General features: G+C 49.1%; 1 protein-coding gene across 1 annotated transcript in view; it reads right to left on the bottom strand.

The window, feature by feature from the left end:
• Positions 1-16,515, bottom strand: part of JAKMIP1 (janus kinase and microtubule interacting protein 1) — a 128,962-nt gene that overhangs the window by 73,334 nt on the left and 39,113 nt on the right. The window lies entirely within an intron of this gene.

Genomic DNA, 16,515 nt, shown 5'->3' with positions numbered 1-16,515 from the left:
CTGATCAAGGTCCACAGCTGGAACTGGGGGAGCAAAAGCTGTACCCTGACTCCCACCTCCAAATTCTGCACTAATGCGGCCACACTGCTGGGTCTCAGTAGTGCACCACAGTGCCACTTCCCCTCTCCGTGCCCTGCTGTGCTTTCCATGACAAAATGTATGTTTACTTACTTCCTATTTTCCCTAGGATGTAAGTTCCAAGTACACAGTACCTGGGTCTGTTTTGTTCCTTGCTGCCTCTTCTGTGCATGTAAAAAGCTCTGCATAAAGACTTGTGGAATGAGTGAATAAATGGCTCAGTGACAACAGGGAACAATCATGAGGCACTGAGTGTGTGCCAGATCCCAAGACAGGAGCCAGGGATCCTGTCCTGAAGTCCTTGGGACCCCTGATGAAGTAGGTTAGTTATTAGGCCCTTACAGATGAGGACATGAAAGCAGGGAAGTAAAGTAAGCTACGTTCGGCCACACAGCTAGAGGGTGGTGGTGCTGGGTCAGATGGCCTGGAGAAGGCAAGGAAGATCATGCAAGAAGATTGTAAACAGAGAAGAAGAGCCAGGGAAGCTAACAGGAAGCTCCTCAGGCCAGAAACTGGCCACTGCATTCAGCAACAATGGAGTCAGTGGAACTTCAGTCTGTGGGTGGGGGCTGGGGAGAGGGGCATAAAGCACAGGACATGGCTTCCAGGAGGAGGTGGGCTGAGGCCTCATCAATGCCAGTGCATTGGGAAAGCTGCAGATGCCCAGTGCTGCAGGCCGCAGCCCCTGATGCAGCACAGCCTAAGCAGGCAGCCCTGGGCACAGGGAGCCATGCAGACTAGGGAGCCTGGAAGGCTATGACGGAGGCCACCTGAAGTGAAGGCGGCTCCTCTCCAACAGGGACACTGCTTCTCAGTGCCCAGCAGGATCACCCAGGAGTCACCAGCATCCCCATCCATCACTCCAGAAGGAGGCATTCTGTCTTCAATTAGCATGACCTCCATCAGCTTTGAGTGCACTGTAACTGGAGCTTACTCCACAGTTCATTCCTTGACCCCCTGACCCGCCTGCCTCCATAACCACAGCAGCTCTCAGAAACCAGCTTCTACTGCTCAGGTGCACCTGCCACCCTTGCCCTGATGAGCAGGAAGAACTCAACAGAGCAAGCGGCACCTTTTTATTCCACCCTGGAACATGCTCAAGGAACTGACTCTAGTCTCTGACATGACATCTGGCCATCCATCCCAAAAGCACAATGCTCAGTTCCCAAGAGTCAGTAAGTTACATCAAAGTCCTGATAGCAAACTCCAGACATTAATCTAGGGAAAGGTTAATGTCACAAGACTGAAAAGGGCAGGATACAAAGCAGAATATAATTTATGACTCCAATTTTCTATGATACATATATTTGTTCATTCTTTTTATTTGGTTACAAATATTTACTGAGCATCTGCAAGGTGCCAGGCCCTACCCCCAGGGATACAGTGGTGGCCACTTGATGGCCACATCTCCAAAAGGTTATAGGTGATTTTTGTTTTCTTCTTTATACTCTTCTAGATAAATCCAAATTTCTATTTCTACTACTTTCAAAAGAAAGAAATGTAGTTTTTTTTTAAAAGAAGGTATTGTGATTTGAATATGAAGGGTCCCCCAAAAGTCCCTGTGCTAATGCAGCAATGTCTGAAAGGGAAGTGAATGGAATGTGAGAACTGTAACCTAGTCAGAGGATTAATCTATTTGATGGATTAATAATTGGAATGGACTATCTGGGTGGTAAGTGTAGACAGGTGGAGTGTGGCTGGAGGAAGCCGGTGACTAGGGCATGCCCTTGGGGACTGTATCTTGTCCTTGGCTCCTCCTTGCTCTCTATGCTTCCCACCTGCCACGAGCTGAGCAGTTCTTCACCACACACCCTTCCACCACGATGTTCTGCTTCAGCAGTGGAGTCAGCTCACCACAGACTAAACCTCTAAAACCATGAACCAAAATAAACCTTTCCTCCCCTAAGTTGTTCTTGGCAGGTATTTTGGTCACAGCAATGAAAAGCTAGCTCAGAAGGCAGGAAAACACCTGCACTTAGTTGAGAAGGACACAAGAAAAGCACTGGGGAGAAAGCAGTTGGGCTGCGTGCCCGCGGCAGTGCCGCTGACAGCCCACGTGAAGCTGCTCAGCTCCACAGGCCTCCAGACATGGCTTCAAGTCCCAGGGCCTGACTATCTCAGGGTGGCTTGGAAGGAAAAGGGGGGGAAAACAGCAGAAAGGCCACTCTGTGCCTGCTGTCCCCACACAACTGTCAGCCATGGGAGGGCAGGACTTGACCTCTATCTTGGTATGCCCACCTTTCCCAGCCCAAAGTCCCAGCTCAATGTTCCCAGGACAAATAAACTCCCAGGAGCTGCCACTAAGACTAGAGCTCTCAACAGCATGTCCTCCATATATGCCAGCACAGGACTCAGTGCTGAGATGAAACTGAGCAGGAGCCCAGGCCGTCCAAAATTCTGGGCCACGCTGAGCCCCAGGCCAGCAGCCCAAGCCACAGGATACCATGGCACAACCAGTACCACTTGACATCCCTATCATCAGCCCCAAAGCCGCTGACCATTCAAAGTCCTTGCCTGCAGGAGAATACAGGCTGCTCTTCTTCCCGGGCTGCACACCATGCCATGACCTGAACTGAGAGCACACGGTCCACTGCTGGCAATGAGCCCACCAGAGGCTCAGCAAGGCACGGTGGAGAGGAACTGCTCAAGGACACAGGAGGAAGAGTCATAGCCAAGAAGAGTCACTCCACAGGAGACACTGAACACCTAGCCCTCATGCTGGCCTGGGGATGCCACAGAAGACTAGAGTAGGTCCCAGATGTCACAGAACTCCCAGTCAGGCCACACAGGCCACCTCCCGCCTCTCCCCCCATGGGACTCCCCTCTACACCCCCATACTCATCAGTGGTCATCCATCCCCTCTCCAAAGTCCCTCCAGTGACTCTGGAAACCTCTTCACACTCCCCTCAGGCAGTCCCACTTCAGAAAGCACTGAGTGATCTCAAGCCAAAAGGAAACCCAGCACAAAAGTGCCCCTCAGAACTTCTGCCCTGAGCTCCTTCGGGTACTCAGAAGCCCCCAGAATGAGTTCTCTCCTTCCCACACAGAGGAGCCCTTTAGAGACTCCAGCCACAACTCCTCCCCTGCCACACACACACACACACACACACACACACACACACACACACACACACCCCTCTTTGGGCAACAAGGCATAAACAGTGAACATCTGATGAGAACATAATACTTATCAGGCACATGACAACCCCTTCAGAGGATGATCTCATTCAATCCTCAGGACATCCTCCTCTGAGGTGGCATGCTAGTCCTTTACCTTAAAGGTGAACAAACTGAGGTGGTCAGTGATTGACCATGATCATACAGAAAAGAGCCAGGCTGTGGAGTCAGGCAGATGCAGTCACCTGTGATCTGTGTAAGGGCTCTGACTTCTCTGCACCTCAGTTGCCTCATCTGAGGAATGGAAGGGCCTCTTTCGCTGTGGCGCAGTGCCCAGGCCATTGGTGTTCCACAAGCAGTGACTCCCCAGGGCAACAGGGCAAGGTTTTCCAAGTGTGTGGAGCTGGGGGACCAAGACTGCATGCAGCCATGGAGCTCAGAGGGGACAAGGAGGACAGAGGGAGGCAAAGGGAATCTTCACTGGCTGGTGTCCAAGCCATGGGAAACCTGCCTTCCCCACAGGAACCCAGCAGGTTGTGAACGTGCTTCTTCAAGGGGAAAGAAAAGTGAGTGGACCCGTGCCCAACCAAACCCAGCTCAGGTGAGCTGACGCAGGAGGCACGGGCCTGCCTGCGCTTCTTGCTGGTGCTGCTCCCCACACGCACCCCCCAAGCCCACCTTCCACCTGCCACATCCTCTCTGGATCCTTCCTGCCTCTCCTTAGCCTTGCTACCTCAGAGTGGATGGGTCCCTGTTCCTCCTTCCCCCAGCCATCCACAAGAGGGCACCTCCCAAAGCAGAAGTCAACCATAACCCACCCCTGCAAAGAAAATACTAACCATATAAACAACCAATGGTAATAGCAGACCACCTGCTGTGGCCCCAGGGCCCGAGGGGAATGCCAGCCCCAGAGGGGAATGCCTTGCCTTTCCCCATGCCCCTCATCCTGGTGCCTGCTCAACTGTCTGCTTACCCTGCTGAACTCCTCTCTGCCATCTTGTCCTCTGGAGTCTCTAGAAACAACCAGAGTGCCTGGGCCAGTGCAGCTGCTCAGTCACATCCAGAGCCCTCTTAGGATGTCTAGTACTATGAAAACATCATATATCCCACTTGCACATGCACCCCAATGGGCAAAGTTCAGGACACACAAAATCCTTCAACGGACACAGGTTTCCTTAGTCCTTGATACAAATACCACTATCCCACCCCATCCCACCTCCTGTGCAAAGCCAAGTACAACTAGATAAGAATGGCCCGTGTGTGGATGCCCATGCCAGCTGAACACCTTCAATATTTCAATATGGCCTCAGCAAAGTGGTAAGATGCTGAGCATCAAGGGCCTTGGGCCTCGCTCTCGGATAAACAAAGCTGTGCAAAGACCACAGATTCTGAGGTCCAGGGAGATCTTGGCTGGCTGCAGACACCCTTCCATCACTCGTTTCACTCAAGCCTGCTGCAGCCTCCCACATGGCAGGCACCATGCTGGCACAGGGACTGCCCGTGGGATGCTGATGGCCTGTCTTGCTCAATGCTCCTTCCTGGAGATTCCTGTCATCTGCTCTTTCAGTATCTCCATATATAAATCAAGATGAAATAATTTCTGTGGCAACATAAATATGGCCATAGAGGCTACAATGAGATTTCTCAATGGTCACCACTTTTTTTCCTAGAAAAGTATATAAGGTCAATACATTTTCTGCTTTTGCTGGCAGCTTCACCTGCCATCCACACCTGTCACTGTCACCCCAGCCACAGAATTAGCATGTTCATCTCTAAAGCTCAGGACCATGCAGAGGGACACTGATGACACAGCAACAACAACAAAAACAAAGGCAAAATCACGGTGTGAAGAGGCAGGAGAATCGGAGGCAGATTCAGACACAGCAGAGACAGAGGAGTATCCGCCTGGGGCTTAAAACAACTGTGACTGAGAGGCTAAGGGCCCCAGTGAAGGAACAGACAGGCAGGCAACACGAGGAAGGATGGAAATTCTCCAAAAGAATAAAAAGACATGCTAGAAACAAAAACAGCCTCACAGAAATGAAGCTCCCCTTGAGGGCTCATTAGTAGACTGGACACAGCGAAAGAGAGAGTGGGCTTACAAGCATGTGGACAGAAGGTTTCCAAACTGGAAAGCAAAGAGAAAAATGACTGGAAAAACAGGGGGCAGAATATCCCAGGACTGTAGGATGACCACAAAAAGTGTGGCGTACACATAATTAGACAACCAGGAGGACAAGACAGAACTAAGGGAATATCTGAAGCAATGCTATCTGAGAGTTTCCCCCAAATTAATGCCAGATTCCAAACACAGATCCACAAAGTAGAGAACCCCACACAGGATAATGCAACGACAACCAAACAATCCATACTTACGCATATCATTCACACCACAGAAAAACAGAGATGAAGAGAAAATTCCCAAAGAGAAGTACAGAAGCAAGACTACGAAAGTCATAAGACTTCTCAAGACATCATGCAAGCAAGAGAGTGTAGTGTGAAATATTTTAATGTTTAGAGAACAACAACAACAAACATCAATGTAGAATTCTGTATCCTGTGAAATTATCCTTCAAAGGTGAGGAACCAATAAAAACTTTCTCAGATAAGCAAAAATCAAAAGAATGTGTTACACATGCCTGCCTTGAAAAAAGCTTTTCAAAGAGAAAGATGCATGGTCAAAAGCTCAGACCTAAATAGAAGAAAAAAACAAAACAAAAATACAAAACTTTAAAAAAAAATCCAGATCTACATAAAGGGAGAAAGATCTTTAGAGAAGAGGTAAGTGAAGGGAAAATAAGTTTTTAAATTTTTTTATCATTAATTGATTTAGCAGGTAATAGTTTGTTCAAGGCAATAAGAGCAACAATGTGTCCGATGATTATAGGATGGATAAGTGAAATGGACACAGCAATGCTACAAGAGGGCCAGGCAGGATACTTTGTTATAAAGTTCCTGCACATCACATGAAGTGTCATGTTATTTGAAAGTGGACCTGGACTAGTTGTAAACGATATTGCAAACTACAGGGCAACCACTAAAAAATTAAGACGTGCAACTGATATCTTCAAAAGGACAGAAATGGAAATATTTTAAAGCCACAGAAAGCAGAAAGAGAGTGGAAGACAGAAACAGTGACAAAGAACAAGGCAACCAACAGAAAACAGTAACTAGCACAACAGAAATTAACCCAGCCCTAGAGGTTATCAGTGTAAATGTTGATGGTCTAAATGCAGAGACTGTCAGAGTGAATCAAAAGACCCAACTATTTGTTGTCTACAGAAAGCACTGAATTTTAAGACTGGCATGCACAAAGCCAGCCAACTTCTGCACATTCATAGTTAATTAAGGGAAATGAAAGCATGAATTAATTCCCAGCCACTGCTAATCTCTCAGTGTTGACACAAACTCTAAACTACAACCAAAAAAGCAAACCCTACTCCTTCTGATTAAAGAAAGATCATTGTAATAAATTCAATGAGTTATAAAAATTATGCTCAAGGAGCACATTTTGAAACAATGCAGCCCAAGAGAACACAAAGAAATTATAATAATGTATCTAAATGAAAATCACAAAGACAAAGCCCAAGCTGGGAAGAATTCTGAAGTTAGCCAAGCAGAAACTCTTCTTACTCTGTGCTCCTACCCTTTTATGAGCAGGCCTCCACTCCTGCTCACTGCCATTGCCAGCATCTCCCTCGATCATGAGGACACTGGGACTTGGGGCCACAATTCTCTGTGAGGCTTAAAGGACACAGGACATAAACATTCCATCTCCATATAAAAAGCTGTATGGTGTAGATAGGAGGCGTCCCCAAAAGCTCACAGGTGAGACAAAGCAGGAAAGGTTAGGGGTGAAATACCTGGGTTAGGAGAGCCTGGACCTCATCACTGTGTCAATCCCCCACAGGATAACAGGGGATGACAGAAGGCAAGCAGGGTGTGGCTGGAGGAGGGTCCCTGTGGGTATGACTTTGGGGTGTCTGTTTTGTGAGCTGAGCTTAGCTTTTCTCCACTTCCTGCTGCCATGTCCCCAGCTTCTTTCCTCTAGCCATACCCTTCCACTATGGTGTGCTTTCTTGCCTCGGGCTCAGAGGAATGGAGTTGGCCATCTATGGACTGAGACCTCTGAAACTGTGAGCCTTAGATAAACTTTTAGTTCTCTACATTGTCCTTGTCAAATCTTTTGGTCACAGCAATGATAAAGCTGACAAAAACAAAAGCCTACAGCAAATACTTGTACTCTGAGAGGGAGGGGAGGAGGGGAAAAGGGAATAAGATCAATGTTAAACCCTGTTCCTTAAGAAGCAAATTAAAGGATCTCAAAGAAACCAACCCTTCCCTGCCTGATGGAAGCAGATTCACTGCCCTCTGAAACTCTGTTCCTTCCCTGGGTCTATTTTCCAGCCACAATTTCAATGCCCATAAGTAAGTGGTACGTGGTGGGCAGAGGGAATCTACTTTACCAAGTTTCTTGCAGAGATCAAAGGTCTGGCACCATTATTTCCCACCAACACTACATTTTCTGGCCCCTCCACCTCTACAAGTGTGTTCCCTGGAATGTGCTCACCAAATCTCCCAGAGGGTTCCCTATACTTCCCAGAGGGTGGCATCATGTGACTTGACCTGACCAATGAGATATGTGAGCTATCGTGACTTGTGTCACTTCTGGGCTGCATTATTTAAAAGCCTGCATGACTCTTCCTTTCCCTGGTGCAGAGCCTTTAGAAACCATGTGTTGAGGTATCGACAGGTCCAGATCCCTGGAGAGAGCTAGGCCCTGACTCACCCCTCATAGGAGAGGCCCAGCAGTCCTCCGCCAGAGAATGTGTGAACTAGAACTGACTTTTCTTGGTCCCTTTGTCACTATAGCTTACTCCTCCTGGATTGCTCTTCCTCCTCTTTTCCCCCTACCCATCTTCTTCACAATTCTATTGGGCCCTACCTCCTTAGGGACACTTCTACTGATGTCACTTCCCCACCCCCTAAGTGGGCTGGAGCTTCCCCTGCACTCCCACAGCCGTACTTCCTTTTTTCACAGCCTTAATCACATGGCCTTGGTACTGCCTCTCCTGTCTGTCTGCCCACTCAGAATGGCTGCTCTGTCAAAGCCAGGGCTGTTTAGCTTAACTACTAAGAGCCTGGTTCTGTGCCTGCCCCAGAGTGAAGATGGCCATGAGATAGATTTACACCTGTCCACCCGTGTGGCATAGCATCCACCAAGGCCAGGGAAAGATGGACAAGGCACACTCAGTCATGCCCTCCCCTCCTCCTCCATCAGAGTTGTAAGCCCAGCAGGGGTGGGATGACAGGTTCATAGATAACCACAGCCCAACTGAAAATGGTAACAGGAATAAACAACTGTGGACCAGAGGCAAGAGAAGTGCCTACCAGCTGGGGGCTCCATGCAGAGGACAGCATCTAACCTGGCCCTGGCAGGAACAGCAGGACCTCGCTCGACAGGAAGGATGGCAGAGGCAGGGCTGATGTGGTTAGGTTTGGGGTAACCAGGGCAGCGCTGCTCAGTCTTCCTGGGGGCCACTCTTCTCCATTCTCAAGCCAGGGTATTAGAGGCTGAATTGTAAAACCCTAGCCCCCAGGACCGCAGAATGTAACTGCATTTGGAGACAGGGTCTTTATGAAGGGAATGGGGCCAGGCGCTGTGGTGCATGCCTGTAATCCCAGCCACTGGGAAGGCTGAGACAGGAGGATCTTGAGTTCAAAGTCAGCCTCAGCAACAGTGAGGTGCTAAGCAACTCAGTGAGACCCTGTCTCTAAATAAAATACAAAATAGGGCTGGGGATGTGGCTCAGTGGTCCAGTGCCCCTGAGTTCAATCCCTGGTACAAAAAAAAAAAAAAAAAAAAGATAAAATGGGGTCACTAGGGTGCACCCTTATCCCACCCCGGTCTTTATAAAAAAAGGAGACTAAAACACATATATAGACGACCAGACGAGGACACAGGGAGAAGATGAACATCTGCAAGCCCTGTTGACACCTGATCTGATCCTTGATCTCTGGCTTCTACTCTCAGAATTGTGGGTAAACCCTTTTGGCCGTCGAGGCCCCATCCTGTGGGAATCTGTTATGGAAACCCGAGCAGACCAACACAAATGGGATGCAAGCTGAGTGGACTCGCCCCATCCCAGGGATGGACACCTGCCAGGCCCAACCAGGCACAGCCCTTAAAAAATAAAAAAGTCACCATATAACAGTACTCTGCAAACTGATATGATCTTGTCTCCTGCATGGCATGGCACCCATCATCACCCTGGGAAGCTGTCTGCTGCCTAACTTTCTGTTTGAGAAAACAGCGCTGAGACCAGTAAGGCTGGACTTGAACTCCATCTCCAAAAGCCTGTTGCAGGGTTCCTCCCAAACCCCATGCCAACAGAATAGCCGCTTCTCACTAACATCCTCAAATTGTCATCTAACACCTGGAAGACTGGGTGTGGTGGGGACCTTGTAGTGAAGGAGCAGCCTTCAGCCTTACAGAGATGCTCTGAAGGCTCCACGCAGCCCTGTGACTAGACCCCAAACATCAATACCCAGGAGGACGCTGAAGCACTTGTGAAAAATCTTCTGGGAGCAGGAATTAGGGAACAAAGCTGCAATCATAGGCCTATCAGATGTGCTCAGTGTCAGCAAAGTGCAGTCTGCTTAGCCCTCTCTGGGCCCTGAAAGGGAGGCCTGTCTTCCATAGTGTGTATGTGAGACAACAAGGTGCTACTCCAGTTCATGTGGCCAAAACCAGCTCCTGCCAGGGGCCCCTCACTCCATGGTGTGTTTCTTTCCTTCTTCTGTTTGATAGTGATTAGCACCAGTCAAGACCCAAACTAAGGTAAAGAATTAGAATTCTACGAAATGGGGGCTGGGATTGTGGCTCAGAGGTAGAGCACTCGCCTAGCTTGGGCAGGGCCCAGGTTCAATCCTCAGCATCATGGGAATAGCCATTCAGTCCAGAGGCAGCTAGAGTGCTGGTGGGAACCAGGCCCTTCTCCCAGCAGGGCAGAAAGCGCCTGTGGCTCACTCATGCCTTCTAGGGGGCAGCACTGCAGGGGAGTGCGCTCTCTCTCCCTGGCCATGTTCTCATGACCCAAGGAAATGACCACAAGGGGAATCAAACACATTCCCTCAACTGCAGGGACTGGAGATCTAGAAACCACATTCCCCAGACCCCCTTAGGACTGGGGTTCTGCACATGACTTAGGTTCTATCATTCTTCCTTACAGGCTTGAACCCAGGACAAAGGAGAGCCAGTTTGGGGCAAGGCGCCATGTGCTGGTGTGAGCCGGTGTGGGGGGCTCTAGTGTTCTACCATGGCTTTCTCATCCCTAGCTTGCAGCTGAGGCTGGGGTCAGCCCTGGGACAGGCTCCTGACCCCAGTCCCCAGGGGGGCAGAGGTGGCAGCTCCTGAGACGCCAGCCCTGGAGTGTTACCCTGGGGGTCACTCCTGGATCCAGCAGAGTCCTTGCCCTTTCACTTTCCAACCACACTGCATTACATCCCACTGTTTACAGTAGCTCAAAAGAGCAGCTTCTGTTATCTGCACCCGAACACAAGCAAAAGCAGGGGTACCCCAGAACCTAAGTAGAGTTAGATTTAAATTTAATGAAGGAGCAGAAAACAACTATTTTATTCAAGCTCTCTACAAATAGACCCTCTATGCACCTACATGCCACTGGCAGAAGTTCCCATGCTAGAACCTCAGAACCACTGTGGAATGGGGAGTGCTCTCAAGAGCCAGCTCTGGCCTCAGGCCGAGTAAGAATCTTGACTCTACCACTTGTTGGTTGTGTGACCCTAGGGCAGATGACCTGTCCTCTCTGAGCCTCAATTCCCCCTGGAAAACAATGAGGAAATAATACTAATGTTTCCCTCACAGGGCTGCTGCAAGCACAGCGTGAGTCAAGGCTAAGGGGTTCCCTGAAGATGTGGTCTCTGTGGCCTTGACTCCTAGGCCTACTGAGCTCCCTCCTGGTGCTTCCTTCTATCCAGAATACAGCTCCCCACCCACCCCTCCTATTTGTCCTCCAGTGAGGTCAGTACAACCAGACTCCCACACGTGTGCACACACACACATGCACACACAACAGCAAATGCCAGTTCTGTTTTCTTCTGGGCTTCTCTGAAGTCTGGGTACACTTGCCTGAACTTTAACCTGCTTTGGGCGGTTTCACATGAGCTCAATGATAAGACTTCATTATTCAAATGGCTCCCACCCCAGCTAAGCACTACTGAAAATCCCAGAATCAAAAGGGCATTTCAATGACACTGAGAAACTTCTTGGTATGCATTACAGGTGAAGCTATGCCCCCACCAAATTCACGTGTTGAACTCCTAATGTGATGTGATTGAAGAGCACCTTTAAAGATGTGATTAAGGTAAAATGAGCTCAAAAGAGTAGAGCATAACCCAACAGGACTGGTGTCCTTAGAAGAGATTAGGATACAAAGGCAGAGAGGGTGTCATGCAGAGGGCCAGGTAGAGGTCTGGGTGCTGCCTCTACAAGCCAAGGGGCCCAAAGCCTGCACAAAGCACCAGGAGTGGGCCTGCAGAAGGCCCTCCCCACACCTCTGAAGGGACCAGCCCTCCACTCTGGTATTGAACCTCTGGCCTCTCATCTCTTTCTGGTGCTTAAACCACTCAGTCTGTGGCACCATTAGACAGCCCTAGGAAACTCAGAAATTCATTAAGTAATGAGAGCAGGTAAGAAATATTGTCCCATTTTTCTCTGAGACCCATTTCATACATACAAAGAGAGGAAAAACCCCCAATGGAGCAGAATAAAGGCTAGCCACCATCTCCAGCTCACACCTGGGCTGTCCCTGGCTGTCTTTTCCTTTTTCTTTTTTCTTTTTTTTTTTTTTGGAGGGGGGAGGGTTGCTATAATCAGCAACACACATCCTTCCACATAAGCCCAGGGCCCCAGCGGAGTGGCTGGGTCAGGGATACCACACCCACTAGGTGACTGGGGTGACTGCCAATGTGCCCCTGGAAATCTGCACTGGCAGCCTTCTCTGGAAGAGAGTGGCCAGCCTGCTCTATCCACACCCAGCACTGAGATTCTCGAGCTCCCTTCAGCATGTGAGGTGCCTTCCAGTGGTGTGGACTGGGGGCCTCTGCTAGGGCAGTGTAAGTCCACATGCAGGGTAGTGGCGGAGACCAACATCAGTGACTCCCAGGGGGCCTTTGTCACCACTATGTGAGTTTTAATCTTTTCATCTGTCTTCTCCAAGACATTTTCCACAATGAAAATGAAATGTGTGAAATGCTTTTACATAGAAAACGGATTAGACATGCCCCAGACAACTCGGTAGAAGAGCACTGCTCCCACCTGGTGGAGTTCTTTGGTTATTAAGAAAAACACAAATAAGCAATGGCAATAAAGATCATTAATTTCCCAAGGTCAACTGCAGGCACCTGTCAGGGTCATTTGTGCTCAGAGCCATGCCTGGCATACAGCAGACACTCAAAAATGGCGGCCTCTTTCTTACACTTTACAGAATCAAAAACAAAGGTTCAAAGAGGATCTTGCCCAAGACCCCCAACCTAAGGAATGCAGAGCCAGGTGCACGGGACCCATCCTGCCTGCATACAGCAGGCCTGGGCCTGCCCTCACAGCCAAGGGGGCATACGTGAGGGTGGTGACCTAATCGCTCATGGAGAACAAGCAGCAGCTACCGACATGGAAAGCAGTACTAAGCCCTCCCTGCATCGCTGCTTTGAAAGTGAACACTGATTACATTTCTCAGGAAATGAGGGCACAGTACATCACTCCCAATGCCTGGCCTCTGAATGCCCCTTCTCCATCATGCACCCAGGAGACAGTCCTTCCTCTGAACCACTAACAGCTTCCATACCTTGGTCCACAGAAGCCAGCAAGGAAAAGCAAGAGCTACTTCTGCACCTAGGGGGCAGGGACAGCCCTCCTCACCACTGGCACCGGACAGTGTTAATGGGGAGACCCTCATCTCTCCCGCCCTCAGGCTCCAGGAAGAGAATGCAGCACTTGAGGTAACAGTAAGGTCAAGTGTTGTGTGGGTGTTAGCCTTCCTTTTCTCACCTTAAAGGTCAAGATGCTCCCTGAAGACACTTGGGAGAACACAGAAAAGGAAAAGGAAAGGCAGCTCCCTCCGGCCCTGCCCAAACGCTGAGCATGCCAGGCTGCTGTTCGAGAGATGGTTTTTACTTGTCTTTTAGACTCAGGCCTATCAATCATGGTCTAGCTGCCTTCCCCATCTCATGTCATAAAATCAGCACTTTGCGAGCTAGTCTGCGGAGTGGTGGCAGATGCCCCCTTGTCCATTCCTTGACTCAGTCTGGGTCTCTCTCACCCTCTCCATTCAGTAGGGGATGACAGAGGCCTGTGGGGGGCCAGCAAGCCTTGCTCCCTCCACTTCTTGGCTATGGCTCTAGTGAGTGCCTCCTCTCCTCCTCTGTCTCCTGGGGTGGCACTGGAGGAGAGAAGACCTCTCCGCAGGGAGGGGAGAGGCAAAGGAAGAAGCTGCATCACCATGCCAGCCACAGTCTGCTTTGGACAAAGCACCAGCCCTTCCTGCCTGCACTTAAAGGGCAGCAAATCTAGTGTAAATTGGCCTTAAAAGCCTTAGCCTGTCAGCCATTCCTTTCCAGCTCAGGTGAAACTGTAATGCCAAAAAAAAAAAAAAAAAGAGCTGAGCATTGTAGTCTATTAAACATATGTCATAGCAGACTCAAGAAAAACCCAGGCCTAATGGCTCCATGGGTATATTATACCAAGGTTTAAAGAAGAATCAGTACCAGCCTCTTCCAAAAAGTGAAAAAGGAAGGCACCCTTCCCAAATCGCTCTGAGGCCAGTACTGCACCAACGGCTAAACAGGCAAGTACCGTGAGAACAGAAAACCACAAACTAATAGACCCAATGAGTAGAGATGCATAAATCCTCAGGAAAACACTAGAACAGAAAACCCTGCAACATACAAAAATAAATATATACCATGACCAAGTGGTATTTACTCCAGGAACACAGAGTTGGTTTAAGATTGAAAAACAAATCCAGGTATTATACCATGTAAAGAGAGTAAGGGACAAAAACCTCACAATCATATCAACAGGGGCAGAAAAGACATGTGACAAAATCCAAGAGCCTTTCATGATAGCACTCAACCAACCAGGAAAGAAGATAAGTGCTTCCTCAAGCCAGCCAAGGGCTCATGTGGACCAGCCACAGCTAACACCATCCCCATGGGAAGAGATGGAAATCCCCCTAAGGTCAAGAACAAGATGAGGATGTCCCTCTCCCCACTTCTATTCAACACAAAACTGGAAGTTCTAGCCAGGACAATTAGGCAAGAAAGAAAATAAAAGGAATCCAGATTGGAAATGGAGAAGTAAAACTACCTCTATTTCCAGTTGATATGATCACGGTATGTAGAAAACACTAAGTAAGCTACTAAAATAAAACTACTAGAATCAGTGAGTATGTTCAGTAATGTGATAGGATGCAGGCTTAGTACATACAATCAACTGGATTTCTACATACCAGCCACAAACAACAGGGAAAACAAAATTAAGAAAACACCCAGAAAGAACCCAGAGGATGCAGGTACTATTTTGCACTCCCACTGGATTGGCACGATCATTCATAACCAAACATGAAATCCACAACAGCATGCCCTCCAGCATCCCCCTCAACAGAACCTGCAAAGGCTGTTCCCTATGACAGATGAGGAGCCCAAGGGTCATAGAGGTGAGGCCACTTATGGAGGCACCAAGATTTGAGAACAGGTGATTGGATTCCAATAGTTATGCCATGTCCCTGCACTGTCCCTACCCAGCCCTCCTGGCCCAGTAGCTCTCTGTTTGGCTGCACATCAGAATTTCCTGGGATGCTCTTACAAATACCACACCTAAAACATAATCACAACATGGTCCAACAAATTTGCTTCCAAAAATCTCTGAGAGCAGGGTCTTCTCTAGCTGAGGACACTTCTCTAGCTGCTGCTCATCCCTGCTGTTGGAGTGGTGAACTTGTCCCAGAACTCAGTCCTTTCTCTAGCTAGCATCTGTGATGGCCCAATAAACCCTGTTCTTCAGAGACCTGTGGGCTCAAGAGTTGACACACAGACCTGCTAAGTGGTTCCAGTATGCTCCGAGTGGAGCACCAGCTAGAGGATGATGACCTGGTGGTGCTGGTGCACTGTCACAGACTGAGAGCAGGGTAGCTGCATCTCCTAGTGACACAGCCAAGAGACAGAATGATTCACAGTCTGGAATGCTGGCTCATGCCCAGCAGATTTTCCTGGTGCAGAGGAGAGGCACCATTTTGCATTTGTTTTTTTCTTAAGCAAATGAGGATTTTAAGCCTTGGCATCAGGCTCCATGAAATGCATGCCAACAATACTTTTTTCCAGCCCTTTGCTACACATGGGACACCACTCAGATGCCAAATGCTTTCTTTGGGCACAGACTCTGCAAAGAGAGAGTCCACCTTTTCATGATGGAGGAAGCCAATTTCCTCATTTTTTCAACAAATCAATTCACCAACATATCCCAAGTACCAGCCATGCATGGAGACCCAGGAGCAGAGGGAGGGATGCGCAGCCAGGGCCTGCAGAGCTCCCCTGCAGGCTGTGGGTCTGTTTTCTCCTTCACTTGCTTCTCACTGTCCCTGTCACTCATGCCCTCAAACACACTAGCCAGAGGTCCAGGTAGCAGGACTTTGTCTACAGACATCACCACGGCATTCCCAGGCCTGGTCTAGAGGAAGCACATATTTGGTTTATGAGTAGATGTCCATGCATAGGCATGGAGAAAGGAGATAGGATTCTCCACAGGGCCTGGAGATTGGGTGGGGAGAAGGAGAGAATGTAGGAAGGTGTCAGAAGCCTGAGCAGGTGGTGGTGGTGGTGCTGTAGGGTACTTTAGGTCTACTGGGAATGGGGGAGGTGAGGAGTCCAAGAGGCCAAGCAGCTGCTCATGAACACACAGAAGCAGAGGCCAGGATCTATACTCTTCTCTGATGGACCATGGCCTTAGAGAGGGACAAGAGAGGCTGGAGGGCTGCTGGGACTGACAGGTTGAGGCATACTTTAATGGGAAAAAAATGCTCGGCCCAGGATACCAGGGGCCACATGTCCCACTGCCTCCTGTAGTCTGTACAGCCTCAACACTTGGAGCAGTTTGTGACACCCACTGATCCACCATGGACATAGGCCTCCTGATCCCCACACCTGTCACCAGTAGACAGTAGGCCAGGCTGCCGAGAAAGACTCAATCTAAGGGGACTGCTTTATTGTTTTTGTTTTAAAAATAAGTCATGTTCTTAATTGTAAAAG

Source organism: Spermophilus citellus (genome assembly GCF_964194105.1).
Source record: "Spermophilus citellus genome assembly, chromosome: 8".
NCBI lineage: Eukaryota > Metazoa > Chordata > Mammalia > Rodentia > Sciuridae > Spermophilus > Spermophilus citellus.
This window is presented reverse-complemented; position numbering and strand designations above follow the sequence as displayed.